An 18236-nucleotide genomic window follows, 5' to 3' on the forward strand; every position below is an offset into this window, starting at 1 on the left:
ACACAGTTGGAAACCTCTGTGGAAAGATCAAGTGTTGGTTAATAAGAATTAGAATTGCCCTGACTGGTTTGGCTCAGTGGATAGAGCATCGGCCTGCGGACTGAAAGGTCCCACATTCAATTCCGGCCAAGGGCATGTACCTTGGTTGCAGGCACATCCCCAGTAGGAGGTGTGCAGGAGGCAGCTGATCTATGTTCCTCTCTCATTGATGTTTCTAACTCCATCCCTCTCCCTTCCTCTCTGTAAAAAATCAATAAAATATATTTTAAAAAAATAAGAAAAGAATTAGAATCCCTAGAGCAGCGGTTCTCAACCTGTGGGTCGTGACCATCGGAAAACACATAGCATATCAGATATTTACATTATGATTCATAACAGTAGCAAAATTACAGTTATGAAGTAGCAACGAAAATAATTTTATGGTTGGGGGTCACCACAACATGAGGAACTGTATTACAGGGTGGAGGCATTAGGAAGGTTGAGGGCCTAGAGAGATACAGTAACTGATTAACTAGAAAGTATATTTGGATTTGGTGTTACCCTGCCCTCCACCTATGACCATCCTTCCCTCTCAACACTAAAGGTCTGCATATCTTCTTTTTAATTAAATCTTTATTGTTCAGATTATTACATTTGTTCCTCTTTTTTCCCCCCATAACTCCCCTCCTCCCAGTTCCCGCCCCACCCTCCACCCTCACTCCCCACCCACTGTCCTCATCCATAGGTGCACGATTTTTGTCCAGTCTCTTCTCGCATCTCCCACACGCCTTCCCCCCCCAAGAATAGTCAGTCCATTCCCTTTCTATGTCCCTGATTCTATTATGATCACCAGATTATTTGTTCACTTGATTCTTAGATTCACTTGTTGATAGATGCATGTTTGTTGTTCATAATTTGTATCTTTACCTTTTTCTTCTTCCTCTTCTTTTTTTTAATTAATTTATTTTTTTAAATATATTTCATTGATTTTTTTACAGAGAAGAAGGGAGAGGGACAGAAAGTCAGAAACATCGATGAGAGAGATCGATCAGCTGCCTCCTGCACGCCCCCCAGTGGGGACGTGCCTGCAACCAAGGTACATGCCCTTGGCTGGAATCGAACCCGGGACCCTTGAGTCCACAGGCCGACGCTCTATCCACTGAGCCAAACCGGTTCAGCCTTCTTCCTCTTCTTAAAGGATACCTTTCAGCATTTCATATAATACTGGTTTGGTGGCCGAAACCGGTTTGGCTCAGTGGATAGAGCGTCGGCCTGCGGACTGAAAGGTCCCAGGTTCGATTCCGGTCAAGGGCATGTACCTGGGTTGCGGGCACATCCCCAGTGGGGGATGTGCAGGAGGCGGCTGGTCGATGTTTCTCTCTCATCGATGTTTCTGACTATCTCTCTCCCTTCCTCTCTGTAAAAAATCAATAAAATATATTAAAAAAAAAAATACTGGTTTGGTGGTGATGAACTCCTTTAGCCTTTCCTTATCTGTGAAGCTCTTTATCTGACCTTCAGTTCTGAATGATAGCTTTGCTGGATAAAATAATCTTGGTTGTAGGTTCTTGGTATTCATCACTTTGAATATTTCTTGCCATTCCCTTCTGGCCTGCAAAGTTTCTGTTGAGAAATCAGCTGACAGTCGTATGGGTATTCCCTTGTGGGTAACTGAGTTTCTTTCTCTTGCTGCTTTTAAGATTCTCTCTTTGTCTTTTGCTCTTGGCATTTTAATTATGATGTGTCTTAGTGTGGTCCTCTTTGGATTCCTTTTGTTTGGGGTTCTCTGTGCTTCCTGGACCTGTAAGTTTATTTCTTTCACCAGGTGGGGGAAGTTTTCTGTCATTATTTCTTCAAATAGGTTTTCAATATCTTGCTCTCTCTCATCTTCTGGCACCCCTATAATTCTGATGTTGGTACGCTTGAAGCTGTCCCAGAGGCTCCTTACACTATCTTTGTATTTTCGGATTCTTTTTTCATTTTGCTTTTCCGGTTGGGTGTTTTTTGCTTCTTCGCATTTCAAATCTTTGCCTTGATTCTTGCGCTCCTCTGGTCTGCTGTTGGGAGTCTGTATAGTATTCGTTATTTCAGTCCGTGTATGCTTAATTTCTAGTTGGTTCTTTATCATAACATCGAGGGTCTCATTAGATTTCTTGAGGATCTCACTACATTTATCGGCAGCTTCTAGACAGTTCTTAAGAGACCTTAAAAGTGTGGTTCTGAACTCAATATCCTCCATTGACAGTTTTGTCCTGTTTCTTTGTCTCCGTATTTTTTATGCTTTCTTGGTGCACCCCCTAGTGGTCTTTGTGCACAGTCTTGTTATAGTTAAGCCTTGATTGTTGTCGGCAATACCGGGGGTGATTTGACCTCCAGGCTAACTGGCTATGAGAGTCCGCTGTGTCTGCAGTGGGAGAGCTTCTGTGCTGGATCTCTAGGGCGGTGCTAATCTAGCGTTTGCCTGAGGCTATCCGGCAAATGGCTCTGCACAGGGCTTGGGCGGGGCAGGTCCCCGGGGATCTACAGGGCGGGTGGAGCGAGCAGTTATGGCTGCTCTCAGTTCCGTCCCTAGGGGCTCTGCCTCACAGAGTCCCAGCAACCGCTGCAAACCTCGGAGAGAAAGCTGCCTTCGAGTTCCAACCGAAGCCAGACAGTCCCGCTTCTCCCGTTTGAGTCTGAGTCCCTAGAGACTCGCCCGAATCTGGAGCTCAGAGTCTGAAACTCCGTCCTGATTGAAAACAACAACCGCGCCCTCCGCCGCCAGCCCGCTCCGCGTGCACTCCGCACCTGAGTATTTCACTTCAGCACTGTGCCTCCTCTGAGTCTGGGTATAATATTCTCTTTCCTCCTAGTTGTAGAATTTCCACTCAGCCAGCCTTCCTGTGGTTCTGGATGATGTCCATTCCGTCTTTTAGTTGTTTTTTGAAATGGTTGTTCGAGGCAGCAATCTCCGGCGTTAACCTATTGCCGCCATCTTCAAGGTCTGCATATCTTTAATGAATGGAATGACTGCCCCAGACAGACATCTACCCTCTGTTGATTATGAAATTCCTTGCTTTCCTGTCACTTGAAATTTGAAAAGGTAAACAGGACTTAGTGGATAGGGTAGGGGTAGGGGTAGGGAATGGTTGAGGGAGCAATTCTGTTTCCACTCTAAAATCACCTGAGATTGTATGTTGAAAGTGTTGGACACCATAAAGCAAATGCAGAGGCTTGTTAGTCCTAAATGATGTGTTATGGATGAACCTACTCCAAGCTAACTCTCAGCTGAAGATCACACAGGGGCCTCTACCTCTCTGACCATTTCATTGTTTGGACTTGGGCTGTAGCCTCAAAGGACTAATGAAAACAAGGTTTGGTGCACTTCCTGCCTCTCTTCTGATATATCAAGTACACCTTGCGAGAACCTGACCTCATTCTTAAACTTACATTGCTCTTCTTAGTAGCAAAATACACTCAGATCTGTATAGAGCATCGCACTCACCTCTGGCCACGGCACCTTCAACAGACATGGATGCTCTCACACTGCACAACCCTTGGGAAGTAGTCAAGGCTTACACTTGGCTTGTACACTTGGTGTAGCCTGGATAATTGCAAAGCTCTTGAGGAAAGGGCCTACCGAGGACAGAATCCAAATATTTTTTCTTTTTAAAAATATATTTTTATTTCCGACAGGAAGGGAGAGGAAGAGAGAATCAATGATCGGCTGCCTCCTGCATGCCCCCTACTGGGGATCAAGCCCACAACCCAGGGATGTGCTCTTCACCAGAATTGAACCCGGGACCCTTCAGTCCACAGGCCAATGCTCTATCCACTGAGCCAAACTGGTTAGGGCCAGAATCCAAATCTTGAATGCCCCATCAGAAAAAAACTTTCAGAAACACCTCTAATAAATGTATTTCTTGATAGATTATGTTGACATGTATATTATCCAACAAAATCAAAATATACAAATAAAAGTTGAAGATTTTTCTGTACTCCAGTGGTAAATCTTGCCCCCATTTTCCTCCAGACTGAGACCTCTTCAAGGCAGGGACAATGTCTTGTTACTTTAGTATAGCACCTTAAAGTTAAGGTACTTGATGTTGAATACATTAATATAATTAGGACTTATTCCAACATAAAAATAAGTCATTTACAGTGTTGAGCTGGAAGTCCTAGAGAGCTCCATTTCAGTCGTGCCTGTCACTACTAACTGTGAGACCTATTCACTTCACGGTTCTCTTAGTTTCCTTATTTGTAAGAGACAGTTGTCCTTATCTTACTCTACACACACTATAAAATGTTATATTCTCTCATATGTGTACAGCATTTTATTAGCCGAAGGTGAAATATGAGGCATTTTTCTAGTGGCTGTGATAAGGATCTCATGTATAGTTTAGGGAACAGCCTATGCCTTCCACAGAGCACCCTCCTGGTTCTGGGCAGAGTTGCTTAGCCATTTGCCTCTCTTTTATCATGTCTCCTCAGGAACTGCAAAGCTAACTAGTTAACTCTTTGCAGCCCAGACCCTGTGGGCTGTCACAGCATTTGCTTTACAATACCTTGCACGTTTGCCACAATCCCTGGCTGGGAGATTCAGATCTTTTTATAAAGCCTAAATCCTAGGGGAAAAGATAAAGGTGTCCCTCTTCCTGGATCTCATCCTTTTGAATTTAAAATACTGTTCTTAGACAGCTCACCCTCCTCCATTTATTCCTCCTGTTGTCAAATATGTACCTTCTCATTGAGATAAAAATCTCTGCCCCTTTCAGTCCCATTTGCTTCTTTTCACAACCTATCCATTTTTTTTTAAAGTGAGGGTTTGCTTTTTTAATATATAGTTGACATACAATGTGTTAGTTTCAGGTGTACAACAAACTATCAATTCCCCCGCCCCCCCCCCCGCCCCCCCCCCCCCCACTAATTTGCTGCCTCAAATATACATTCCATTGAAACTGCTTATTTTAGATGGGGACCTATGTTCTGAGGCTTACAAGCTAGTTGGACTGATAAGCTTATTAGTACAGCTGCTAGATTAGTACAACAAGCAATATTATAGTACATTACTTTGGACTCTTATCCGCAGTTTCATGTTCAGTGGTTTGTTGCCTGCAGTTCAAAAGTATTAAATGGAAAATTCCAGAAATAAACAATTTAGTAGTGTGATAAAATCTCATGCCATCCTGTTTTCTTCCACCTGGTACATGAATCATGCGTTTGCATAGTGTATCCTCATTGTATGTTACCTGCCCGTTAGTCACTGGATGGCTGCCTAGATTATCAGGGACCACATTCACATAACTTTTATCTATATTATATATATACTAGAGGCCCGGTGCACAAAAATTTGTGCACTCGGGGGAAGAGGGGTCCCTCAGCCCGGTCTGTGCCCTCTCGCAGTATGGGACCCCTCGGGAGATAACGACCTCCTGGCTTAGGCCTGCTCCCGGGTTGCAGAGGGCAGGCCCAATCCCTAGGTGCAGCCCTTGGTCGGGCTCAGAGCAGGGCCGATTGGGGAGTTGGGGCACCGCCCCGTCATGCACAGAGCAGGGTGGATTGTGAGGTTGCAATGCCACCCTCAGTCACGCTCAGGGTAGGGCTGATTGGGGGGTTGGTGCACCGCCCTCTGTCACACTCAAGGCAGGGTCAATGGGGAGGTTGCGGCGCCACCCCGTCATGCACAGAGCAGGGCCAATCAGAGGGTTGGGGCACTGCCCCCGTCACGCACAGAGCAGGGCCCATCAGGGGGTTGGGGAGCTCCCCCGTCACACACGGAGCAGGGCCCATCAGGGGGTTGAGGAGCTACCCCCTGTCACTCACAGAGTAGGGCCGATAGGGGAGTTGGGGCACTGCTCCGTCACCCACAGAGCAGGGCCGTTCAGGGGTTGGGGCACCGCCACTGTCACACTCAGGGCAGGGCTGATGGGGAGGTTATGGCTCTACCCCATCACACACAGAGCAGGGCCCATGGGGGGGGGGGGTTGGGGCGCTGCTCTCTATCACCCACAGAGCAGGGCTGATCAGGGAGTTGGGGCGCCGCCACTGTCACACTCAGGGCAGGGCCGATGGGGAGGTATGGCTCTACCCTGTCACACACAGAGCAGGACCCATGGGGGGGTGGGGTAGGGGGGGCGCCACACCCTGTCACACACAGAGCAGGGCCGATCAGGGGGTTGGGGCGCTGCACCCTGTCACACACAGAGCCGCAGGGCGATCAGGAGGTTGGGGAGCTCCCCTGTATCAGGAACAGAGCAGGGCTGATCAGGAGGTTGGGGCGCCTTCCCCTGTCACAAACAGAGCAGGGCCAACAGGGAGGTTGTGGCCCCGCCCCCTGTCACACACAGAGCCGCAGGGCGATCCGGGGGTTTGGGTACTGCCCCCTGTCACACTGATCCCGGTGCTGGGAGGCCTCTCAGCTCCACTGATCCCAGTGCTGGGAGGCCTCCCGGCTCCGCTGATCCCGGTGCTGGGAGGCATATTACCCTTTTACTATATAGGATAGAGGCCTGGTGCATGGGTGGGGGCCAGCTGGTTTGCCCTGAAGGGTGTCCTGGATCAGGGTGGGGGTCCCCGCTGGGGTTCATGGCCAGCCTGGATGAGGGGATGATGGCTCTTTGCAGCTGGTCACACACCCTTCAGGGTAGGGGTCCTCACTGGGGTGCCTGGCCAGTCTGGGTGAGGGGCTGAGGGCTGTTTTCAGGCTGGCGGGTGACTGAAGCTCCCAACTGCTCCTTTTTTTCTTTTCCTTTTTTATTCTGGGCCAGCTTTAGCTCTGGCTCCAGCTCTGAGGCCTCTGCTGCTGAAAGCAGGTATCCGGTTTGTTTGGGTTCTATAATCGAAACAATGTATAACTCCAGCTCTGACATCCCGGCTCGCTGAAAGCAGGTTTCTGGGGTTTTGTTTAGCTTCTATATTTGTTACAATGTTTCAAACTGCAGGCTCAGAGGCCGGTAAGGCAGGCAGGGAAGGTTGGTTTCCTCTGTCACTGAAGCAAGCAAGACTCATGTTAGTTTCAAGCTGCCTGGCTGCGGGCCGCCATCTTGGCTGGCAGTTAATTTGCATATCTCCCTGATTAGCCAATGGGAAGGGTAGCGGTCATACGCCAATTACCATGTTTCTCTTTTATTACATAGGATAAGTGTAAGCAACCGTCCGACCTGTAGTTATGATGCGCACTGATCACCAGGGGGCAGATGCTCAACGCAGGAGCGGAAACCACTGGCATGGAAACATGCAACGGACTGATGAATCTCAGAGGGGATGGGGGAGGTTGGGAAGAGGTTAACTAAAGATCTTATATGCATACTAGAGGCCCAATGCATGAATCATGAAAGAGTAGGCCAGCCCCCACAGCCCTGGCTTCATCTGGAAGGTGGTCCAGATGGTAGTTCTGATGTCTAGCCATTTGATTTGCATATTACGTTTTTATTATTATAGAGACCTGGTGCACAGATTTGTGCACTGGTGGGGTCCCTTGGCCTGACCTGTGCCCTCTCGCAATCCGGGATCTCTTGGGGGATGTTGGAGAGCCGGTTTCGACCCAATCCCTGCAGGCCCGGCCGAGGGACCCCACCAGTGCACCAATCCACGCACCTGGCCTCTAGTATTTTATAAACATGGTAGTAACTACTAAGCAGCTACAGTTTGAGATGCTATCACTTCCATTTCTCAAGTTAAAAACTCCTGATTTTCCCTCCTCATTTCTATCATTAGCAAGGTAATTATTTACAAGTAAAAACAATGTTAACAGTTGATTTATTCCACATCCAAACAAAACCAGGCACCAAGTACCACTGCTTTTTCTCAGATGTGTAAAAGAAAAATGTTCAAAACAGCCCTCAGGGACTCCCACTGCTGGCAGAATAAAAATCAACTACTTTGCATAGCCTGCAATGTTTCTCCCTGGAGAACTTCTGTCTCCTCCTAGTTTTCTCCCTTGCTGCAGTCCTGTAAACTAACCCTGACAAGCCAAGGGACTTAGTTAAAGCTTAAAGCCCAAAATACTTGCCACCTTATCATTATTCCTGTCTTACTCATTCTCATGTATCTACCACTCAATAAATGAGAAATGACTTATTATGGCTAAATTCATGTAGTTAAATATGTGTGGACTGGCACTGTAGTTTCATTTTAGAAATTTCCAACAATATATGTATGCTTCCACTGTCTAGCAATTAAAAAAAATTTTTGGACTATGACACAGTAAAAAATTCATTTTAAATTGTAACCCACTATACACACATATTTATACATATGAAAAAATATTCACAAAGTATTTACCTTTATTACATTCTATGTACTTGATTATTCCATTCTGTTTTAAGAAAATAATTGGACCATAACTCACTAACAGTTTTCCTGATACCTAGCTGGGCTACAACCTAGTTTGAAGAACAATAAACTGGAGTATTTCAAGCTACCTACTCAGAGAGTTATGAAGGACAGTATAGTGGGGTTAAGAAAAACAATCAAACAAGCACATTTGTCCATAATATTTTAATACTTTTCCACTTTTAAATACTGGTTTTAATTTTGCGATTGTAACATGGAAGATCCAACTTTATTATTTTTTTTAAAAAAAACATCATCAGGATCATAAAGCTATTATAGAATAGTTACACTCTATACACTCCCAAGGTACTTTAAAATGATTATGTTTTGAGTTTGTAGATGAACAATAACAATAATCCACATACATCGTCTGTATAACTTGGACTAAATACTGGAGAAAATGTTTAATTGGACAAACAACTGATAAATTTAAAGATAACTAGCACAATTTCACGAGAACCAGCTCAGCCCTACTAAAAACTTCTCAAAGAAATCGACACTGATGTTGTGTAGGTGTACAAATTAGTTGATGAAACTGAACAAATGGGAAACCTATTCTTCCTTTGCCTTATTTTGTATTCTAACACCTCTCTCAGTCAACCTCCTCCTAGGTCTGGCTGCCCCTGTGGCGATCCCAAACCAAGAGCTGCTATGATCACCCTCCACCTCAAAACCACGAGTCCTGAATTCTAACTGAAATACTGTGCTCTTTCTCTTGAACTGTAGAGTGGGCACTCAGGGAACAAAATCCCTTATCACCAATATTTTTAAAGTTTCTATCATAGTACAAAAAGAGTAACTGAGTAGAAAAAAGAGTAAAAAGATAATTTTTTTTGGCTTGGGGAAGAGAAGTAGAAAATAACTATGGATGAGAAAACATCATGTATATTCAGAGTATGTAGGAATTAGCCAGACGGAATTCTAGAGGGTTTGAAAATTGTCTAAAGGGCTAGTACCTATCCAAATTATAACCTGTTTTAAATTCTTTTCATACTCTCCTACTCATTTCTAAATCTGGTTGGACAGGATTAACTCTAGTAAAGTACCAGTGCAGTTATCTAAAGGTAAAATGTATCTTTTTCTTTTCCTTTTTAATACAAATATTTTAGAGTAATCATTTTATTTACAGAATTGCAAAAGTATATCATTAACATTTAGTGCAAATGCAACTAATGATAATTAGATTTAGATACTGCTTTGTAAACTTTCCATACCTCTGTAAAACAAAGCTATTTAATTTAGTTACGAAAGAGTTACTTGTCTGTGTTCATGATAGTTACCAGAAAAAAATGGCAAACAGAGAAACATTTATAGTGGGCATATAGAACTTTTTTTGAAGATTCCATCAGCATCTATGGTGAATATACCTTCCCTCCCCAACCCTCCCATACTCCCACACCCTGACCCACAGCTGATTGTAAAATAAAATACACATTTGAGGTATAAACTTTTCTTTTTTAAACATCATAATATAAAATGTTAACTGGTGATGTAGTAAACTGATAGAATTTGTCTTATTTGCCTTATTAGCATTACCACCATAGGCACTTTTCCACGTAGTCAAATTATGAACAGCATTTTTCTATAATAAGGCATATTCCATGCACATCATTTAGAGAAAAGTAAATTAAAAAATAGAAAAGATTTATGGAGCATGAAATCTGCGTGCATGTAATGTAAGCATATGTTTTATATGTATTTCCTCTCTGTACAGAATAATAAATACCACTACATTTGATGCAAGTAATTCACCTCCAGGATTGTGCATATGAAGTGACCAGACTAATCCCATCATTAAATTATCACCTTGCATTTATCATTAAGACTCCAATACCACATATGAAATATATACAAGACATGTTTCACGTGACATGACTTTCTGCTTTACAAAATGGGTTGGATTTCTGTGTTTCTACAGAGATGAGTAAGTCAGCAAAGCATCTACAAAATGCCTCTGATTTATGCAAGCACGTTTGTGTAGAAACATAATGAAGGTTTTGAAGTGGGCAGTCATTTCTACTTTGATGAGTATAACTCCTTGCCTCAACTTCATGCTTCACGGTTTTTCACAGAGGCCTAAAACTAATAAAACTAAAAAAGGATTTTACATTTAAGTTCTTATAGCCACTAAGGAAAGAATTTCAGTCTGAATCACATGGAATACGTTAAAGCTCTGCTGAAGTTTCTGATCAAAAGGCAACAGAAGCATTGCTCACATTTCTATGCATATCTTGCAATATATCTTTTAAACTAACCCAAATTAGAAAAACTAAAAAAAAAAAACACCTGTTACTGAGTCCTAAAAATATTGAATCAAATGTCAAACTCAGTCTGATTTGCTTTCACAATAACTGCATATCCTCTTACAAATTTCATTAAAAATTCTGAGTTCATTTTATCCTGACCATTTTTCCAGAAAGCAGTTTATACCCACAAGATTTATACAGATGTTTCTGTTCAAAGGCAGGCAGAACCAATTTAGAAATTGCCAAATTCTGTTTCTAACAAACTGAAAAAAAGAGAAAAAAGCTATAGTGTACAGAATACAACTAAAAATACAGGAACTATAAAGATAACTGGGGTTGTAGAAGGGGGAGAGGAATAAAGCTTTTCATTCTTTCTCCATCAGAACAAAGGTTCTTCATGGGAGTATGAATATAGAAAAGGCAAAATCACAGGTTACTGACAGCCCTCAGTTATTAAGACACACTTTACATTACTACATGAATCAGTACAGAAATCAGCAGCAATGAATTCTATGATTACACAAGCAAAAAAAAAAAAAAAAAAAAAAAAAAGGCTGAAAAATTCTAGACACAGACTGAACTGCAGGCCTGAAAAAAGAGCCCCGTCCAGGTATTTGGTGCACAGAAAGCACACGCCCCATGAGCATTCCACTTTCGTGCTTTTGTGCACAAAACCTGATACAACTGAGGATCTTAGGCTGGACCATGTACTAAATTAAAAATTCTAAAAATGTTTCCAAAAATTAAAGCATCAATTCCTAGTTGTGATTCAAAGCTGATTTTTCTCTCTTTTAGGAGCAAGCAAATAAAAATATAGCCATGCTCATGTAATCTCACACGTATTTATAGTCATAGCTGAGCGTGGAGGCCTAGCAGGCCACAGCTGGGTTAGACGGTCAGCTTTGCTATTGCAACGTTTCTTCATTTTTGTGCACAAGGTCAAGGTGTTGGGCCATAGACAAGGCTGTAGATCCTACGTTCCAGCTTAGAGCATTCAATTTGTGTGTGTGTGGTTTTTTTAAAGTTTTCCCTCCAACATGGAATGTCACACAGCCTTGTTTCAGTCACTGTAGGAAAAAAAATGACAAGTTAAAAATTCAGCAATATATTGCTAACAACTGCAAGACTACCAGAATAGATTCCCCCTACCCTCTGAATTCATGGAATGCATAGATTCTCTCTTAAAATTTATCTTTAAAGGATTTTCAACTTTAAGAATATAAAACTGTTCATCAGAAGGAACAGAAAGTATAAGGAATCTCTGAAAGCTGGAAATGTAAAAGGGTAATGTGCTTACTACAGGTAAACCAAGAGGGAATCAACCAAAGGTCTCTGGATTTGTACCTCACAAACTGGCATTTCCTTCTTGGCATTCAATAAAAATTATGCTATGTAACTTTTCAAGAATTTTAAAAATTTACTTAGGCTATGAAAAGACTTAAAAAACAAACAGGCACAGACATCATCAAATGTGTTTAAGAAATCTGACTACGAGTTTTGAAAATCTTTGGACCTTATTAACTTTATGGAATTTCTCTAAAGACGATGCTGATTAATGACAGTTATTTCTCCATCACCAAAGTTAAGAATGTTAGCTTTCTTAAGGTTACAGTGCTAGAATCCACTTCATAGATACATCTTCGTTATTACGAAACAAACGTTACTTTAGGTGAACAAAGATTTTTACCACATGTTAAGGTTAGAATTTAGGTTCTTTGTCAGAAAGAAGCTCAATCTGGATTCAAGGCCAGTGCTAATTGTTGGCCAGTGAGTCTTTTTTTTTATTTCTATCTTTACATACATACACAAAGGTCCACAAACAATGCTACCTCCTCCCCCTTGAATTTTTTTCCCAAGGGATTTCAACCACTTCCCTCCTAGGTCCACTAAAGAAGAATGAAGACACCGCCCCCCCCACCCCCCCCCCACACACAGTCAGTCAATAAAACAATGCTCCAAATCAAACAGTTTAGAGGCAAATGCTAGTAATGTGTGAGTGTATATATTTGAAATGTTTAAGAAATTAGTCCTCTCAAACATAGTTGAGAGCATGTTCTATACAGGGGTGGGCAAAATAAGGTTTACAGTTGTTTGTATGGAAAAGAAGACAATCTACACTAATAAAAGAGAAAAATGGTAATTGGCGTACGGCGATACCGTTTTCCTTGGCTAATCAGGGCTATATGCAAATTAACTGCCAACTAAGATTGGCAGTTAACTGCCAACAAGATGGCGGCTAATTTGCATATGTAGGCACAATGCAGGGAGGCGAAAGGGAAAGCAGGAAGAAGCCCCCTGCCACTGACAGTGATCGGAAACCCAGGGGGGAGCTAAGAGCTGGGGGGCAGGGCAAAGGCGGCCCTGGGGCCGCCTTTGCCCTGCCCCCCAGCCATGATCGGAGAATCAGGCGCCTTTGCCGCTCTGGCCAGTGATAACAGGAAGTAGGGGTGGAGGAAGCGATGGGAGCTGGGCACAGTCGAAGCTGGCAGTCCCAGGAGCTAGGGGTCCCTTGCCTGGGCCTAAAGCGAAGCCCACGATCGTGGCGCCCCCCGCTGCCACTGCAGGTGCCCGCTGCCCGGGCCGGAAGCCTAGGCCAGAGGCGTTAGGCCTGGGCAGGGGCAGAGCCTGCAACCGCGGGGAGCTGGGGGTCCCCTGCCCAGGCCTAACACCTCTGCCGGAGGCCTCAGGCCTGGTCAAGGGGCCGATCCGGTGATTGGTGATCGGAGGGTGATGAGGGTCAACTCCTCTGGCTGAGGCATCAGGCCTGGGTGGGTGGCGGAGCCGGGGATTGGGGGGATATGATGGTCCCCTTGCCCAGGCCTGAAGCCTGGGTCAGAGGCGTCAGGCTTGGGCGGGGGGTGGAGCAAGCGATCAGAGGGAGATGGGGGTCCCCTGGCCAGGCATGATTCCTGGGCCAGAGGCCTCAGGCCTGGGCGGGGGCCAGAGCCAGTGATCAGGGGGAGATGGGAGTCCCCTGTCCAAGCCTGACACCTCTGGCGGAGGCGTCAGGTCTGGGCAAGGGGCCGATCAGGCGATCGGAGGGTGATGGGGGTCAACGCCTGAGGGCTCCCAGTATGTGAGAGGGGGCAGGCTGGGCTGAGGGACACTTCTCCCCCTCCCTCCCACACCCAGTGCACGAATTTCGTGCACCGGGCCCCTAGTATTTAATAAATACGTGATACAAGAATAAACTATGTGTTTTGTATACTCCCAAATGTAAACCTACTTTTGCTCGACCCTGTATATAACTGCATTCTGATTTTATCCTGCTTAATACATGGTTATATTTTCTGCCCTGCTTAGTAAGGCTGGGTGTGGAGGTGAAGAGAGAAAGCAGATAGAGTTGAATACTTAGTCTTGGTTAGAGCAAACAGCAACTTTTTAGAAATATTTAGGCAAGGTGACAAGTCTACTGCCATTGTGTGGCATCAGGTTTCTGGTTTGACAAATATGGTGCAGAAATTATGTGTCCAGATCTAGTCATAATAATCCTAAGTACAAAATAGTCTAAAAACAGTCAGCACATTTATGCAATGCACTTATGCCTGAAGAAAGAGAATTCCTCAAAGGTCAGGCTGTATTCCAAAACACTAAGCATTCAGATCAGTAAAGCCAGAATCTGTTTAACATTTTCAGGTCACCTTTTTCCTGGGAAAATCTAAATATCTAGGACATCAGTGCAATAATAACCCTTGTGTTAGCATCTGATAATAGATTTAGCTTTTCAGGTCTTTTAAAAAAAGACATACTATAGCCCTAGCTGGCTTAGTGGATAGAGCGTTGGGCTGCAGACCAAAGAGTCCCGAGTTCGATTCCGGCAAGGGCATGTACCTTGGTTACAGGCTCCTCCCTGGCCTGGGCCCTTGTCAGGGCTCATGCAGGAGGCAACTAATCGATGTGTTTTTCTCACATCCATGTTTCTCTCTGTCTTTCCCTCCTGCTTACACTCTCCCTAAAAATCAATGGAAAAATATCTGAGGGTGAGGATTAACAAAATAAAACAAAACAAAAAGATATACTATAGACAGCTTCAGAAACCAGATTTAATTAAAGACATCAGTCATATGATTGGCTATATTATTTTTATCTACTCAAGAATATAAATTTCTCAGCTAATGATTTAACATTCAGTACAGAAAAGAATGAGAAGATGTTCATGTATACTCACTGCCTGTAACTTATACTTTGGTAATATCTATTACAAATTTTTTTCAATTGATTTCAAAGAGGTAGGGAAAGAGATAGAAACATCAATGATGGAGAAACCAAGATGGCGGCATAGGTAAACACCGGAAATTGCTGCCTCACACAGCAACTTAAAAAATACAAATAAAAGACAAAATGGATATCATCCAGAACCACAGGAAGGCTGACTGAGTGGAAATTCTACAACTAGAAGGAAAGAGAAAAGCACACTGAGACTCAGAGGAGGTGCGGTGTGGAAGTGAAGTGCAAAGGTACCGAGGCACACACAGAAAGGGCTGGCAGCTGAGGATGCGGCGCACCTGGAAAGGGCTAGAAACTGAGTACACAGTTGTCTTTTTCAATTGGGAGGGAGTCTCAAGCTCCTGACTGCTCTGAACTCCAGTTCTGGGCATGTCTCTGGGGACCCAGACTCATACAGGAGAAACTGGACTATCTGGCATCAGTCGGAACTTGAGGGCGGCTTTCTCTCAGAGGTACTGGCAGCGATTGCTGGGACACTGACAAGTAGGGCCTCTTAGGGTAGGACTGAGGAGCAGCCATAGCTGCTTGCTCCACCCTGTTGATCCCCAGAGACCCCGCCCCACGCAAGCTGTGCACAGAGGCTTTTGCATATGAAAGGCCTGGCCCTTTGCAATCTGAAAATTAACTAACAAACTGCAGCTGAGCCAGAGAAACCCAGAACTTCCAAAAGAAGACCCAAGGCCCCACAGCAGCTTGCATTGCTTCACAGCTGGGCTCCTGCTGGGTAGCCTCAAGCAGAGGCTAAATTAGCACCTCCTTAGAGATATAAGAGCCAGTGTACCCAGTGGTCAGAGTGGGACCATCCAGATTACAACTCCTCAGATTCATAAGGGACACACTCAGGGGGCAGACTCAGTGAGCACCAAAGCCCCACTGAAGCAAGTCTTGCCCCAAAAGGGTGTCTCCAGCACATAAGTTCTCCCACTGCAGACACAGCTGATTCTCACAGCCAGTTGGCCTGGAGGTCAATTCCTCCCAGTGTTACCTACAACAATCAAGGCTTAACTACAAGACTGTGAACAACGGTCACAAAGGGATGCACCAAGAGTGTCCACATCAGGTAATTAGGGAGGCTGAACTATTGGGCCCTATAGGACACCTAGCACAGAAAGACACTCTAACAACACAGGGAAGCATAAAAAATGTGGAGACAAAGAAACAGGTCACAAATGACAGAAATGGAGGAAAGCAAACTACTGGATATAGAGTTCAAAACCACACTTTTAAGGTTTTTCAAGAACTTCCTAGAAGCTGCTGATAAATTTAGTAAGACCCTCAATAAGTCTAGTGAGACTGCTGATAAATTTAGTGAGACCTTCAAGAAATCTAGTGAGACCCTCGAGGTTATGAAAAAGGACCAATTAGAAATTAAGCATACACTGACTAAAATAAAGAATATTATACAGAGTTCCAACAGCAGACTAGAAGATCACAAGAATCAAGTCAACAATTTGAAATACGAAGAAGCAAAAATCACCCAACCAGAAAAACAAAAAGAAAAAAGAATCCAAAAATATGAAGATAGTGTAAGGAGCCTCTGGGACAACTTCAAACATACCAACATCCAAATTATGGGGGTGCCAGAAGAAGAGAGAGAGCAAGATATTGAAAACCTATTTGAAGAAATAATGACAGAAAACTTCCCCTACCTGGTGAAAGAAATAGACTTACAAGTCCAGGAAGCACAGAGAACCCCAAACAAAAGGAATCCAAAGAGGACCACACCAAGACACATCATAGTTAAAATGCCAAGAGCAAAAGACAAAGAGAATCTTAAAAGCAGTAAGAGAAAAACAGTCAGTTACCTATAAGGGAGTACCCATACGACTGTCAGCTGATTTCTCAACAGAAACTATGCAGGCCAGAAGGGAGTGGCAAGAAATATTCAAAGTGATGAATACCAAGAACCTACAACCAAGATTATCCAGCAAAGCTATCATTCAGAATTGAAGGTCAGATAAAGAGCTTCACAGATAAGGAAAAGCTAAAGGAGTTCATCACCACCAAACCAGGATTATATGAAATGCTGAAAGGTATCCTTTAAGAGGAGGAGGAAGAAGAAGAAAAAAGTAAAGACACAAATTATAAACAACAAATACACATCTATTAACATGTGAATCTAAAAATCAAGTGAATAAATAATCTGATGAACAGAATAAACTGGGGAATATAATAGAATCAGGGGCATAGAAAGGGAGTGGACTGACTATTTTCGGGTGGGAAAGGAGTGTGGGGGGTGCGGAAAGAGACTGGACAAAAATCGTACACCTATGGATGAGGACAGGGGGAGAGGCATGGGGTGGGGTGAGAACCGGTTGGAGGGGAGCTATGGGGTAAAAAAGAGGAAGAACTGTAATAATCTGAACAATAAAGATTTAATTAAAAAAAAACAAAAAAAAGAAACATCAATGATGAGAGAGAATCATTAATTGGCTGTATCCTACACTCCCCACACTGGGGATCGAGCCTGCAATCTGGGCATGTGCCCTGACTGGGAATCAAACCAAGATCTCTTAGTTCATAGATCAACACTCAACCACTGAGCCATGCCAGCCAAGGTTCTATTAAAAATTTAAATGCTGCCCTGGGCAGTGTGGTTGGAGCATCGTTCAATGCACCAGAAGGTTGTGGTCTCAATTTCTGGCTAGGGTGCATGCATATCAGAGGCAACTGATTGATGTTTCTCTCTGTCGCTCTCCCTCTCCCTTCCTCCCTCTCTAAAATAAACAATAAAAATAAAAAAACAGCCGAAACCGGTTTGGCTTGGTGGATAGAGCGTCGGCCTGCGGACTGAAAGGTCCCAGGTTCGATTCCGGTCAAGGGCATGTACCTGGGTCGCGGGCACATCCCCAGTGGGAGATGTGCAGAAGGCAGCTGATCGATGTTTCTCTCTCATTGATGTTTCTAACTCTCTATCTCTCTCCCTTCCTCTCTGTAAAAAATCAATAAAAAATATATTAAAAAACAAAACAAAAAAACAACAACAAAAAAAACATACCCTTGGGTGAGGATTAAAAATAAATTTTAAAGAAAAACATTTAAATGCCAACACACATTGAGAGTTCACAGAAACAGAATTATACAAATGTTCTCCAATGGACCAAAAGATGCTCAAACTCATTCATAATATGAAAAATACAATTAAAACTACATGGCAAGAGTACATTCAAACAATGAGACTATATAGCCTTAAAAAAAGAGGCTCCCCATTGAAATGTAAAAACCTTCAAAATAATAAAGTGCAAAAACAAGATGCAGAACAGTGTTTATAGTATGTTACATTTTCTTCAATAAGAAAAGAGTATCTGTGGGAAGATTATAATTGTATTTGCTTATTCAGGCATTAAAAAAGCCTGTGGAAAAATACACAAGAAACTAGTAATATCAGTTAATACACTTTTCTGTGTGTGGAGGACAAAACTAAGTGAATAGGGGATAAATTTTACTGTATCTCTTTATACTTTTGACTTT

General features: G+C 43.4%; 1 protein-coding gene across 3 annotated transcripts in view; it reads right to left on the reverse strand.

Moving 5' to 3' along the window:
* Positions 1-11331: 11331 nt before the first annotated feature.
* CERT1 (ceramide transporter 1) overlaps positions 11332-18236 on the reverse strand; it is a 101032-nt gene continuing 94127 nt past the window's right edge. For all 3 annotated transcript variants that reach the window (XM_081089435.1, XM_081089433.1, XM_081089434.1), the window contains one exon: positions 11332-11605. The gene's annotated coding sequence lies outside the window, so the exon portion shown is untranslated. The remainder of the gene's footprint in view (positions 11606-18236) is intronic.

Source organism: Myotis nattereri (genome assembly GCF_964212035.1).
Source record: "Myotis nattereri genome assembly, chromosome: 4".
NCBI classification, from domain to species: domain Eukaryota; kingdom Metazoa; phylum Chordata; class Mammalia; order Chiroptera; family Vespertilionidae; genus Myotis; species Myotis nattereri.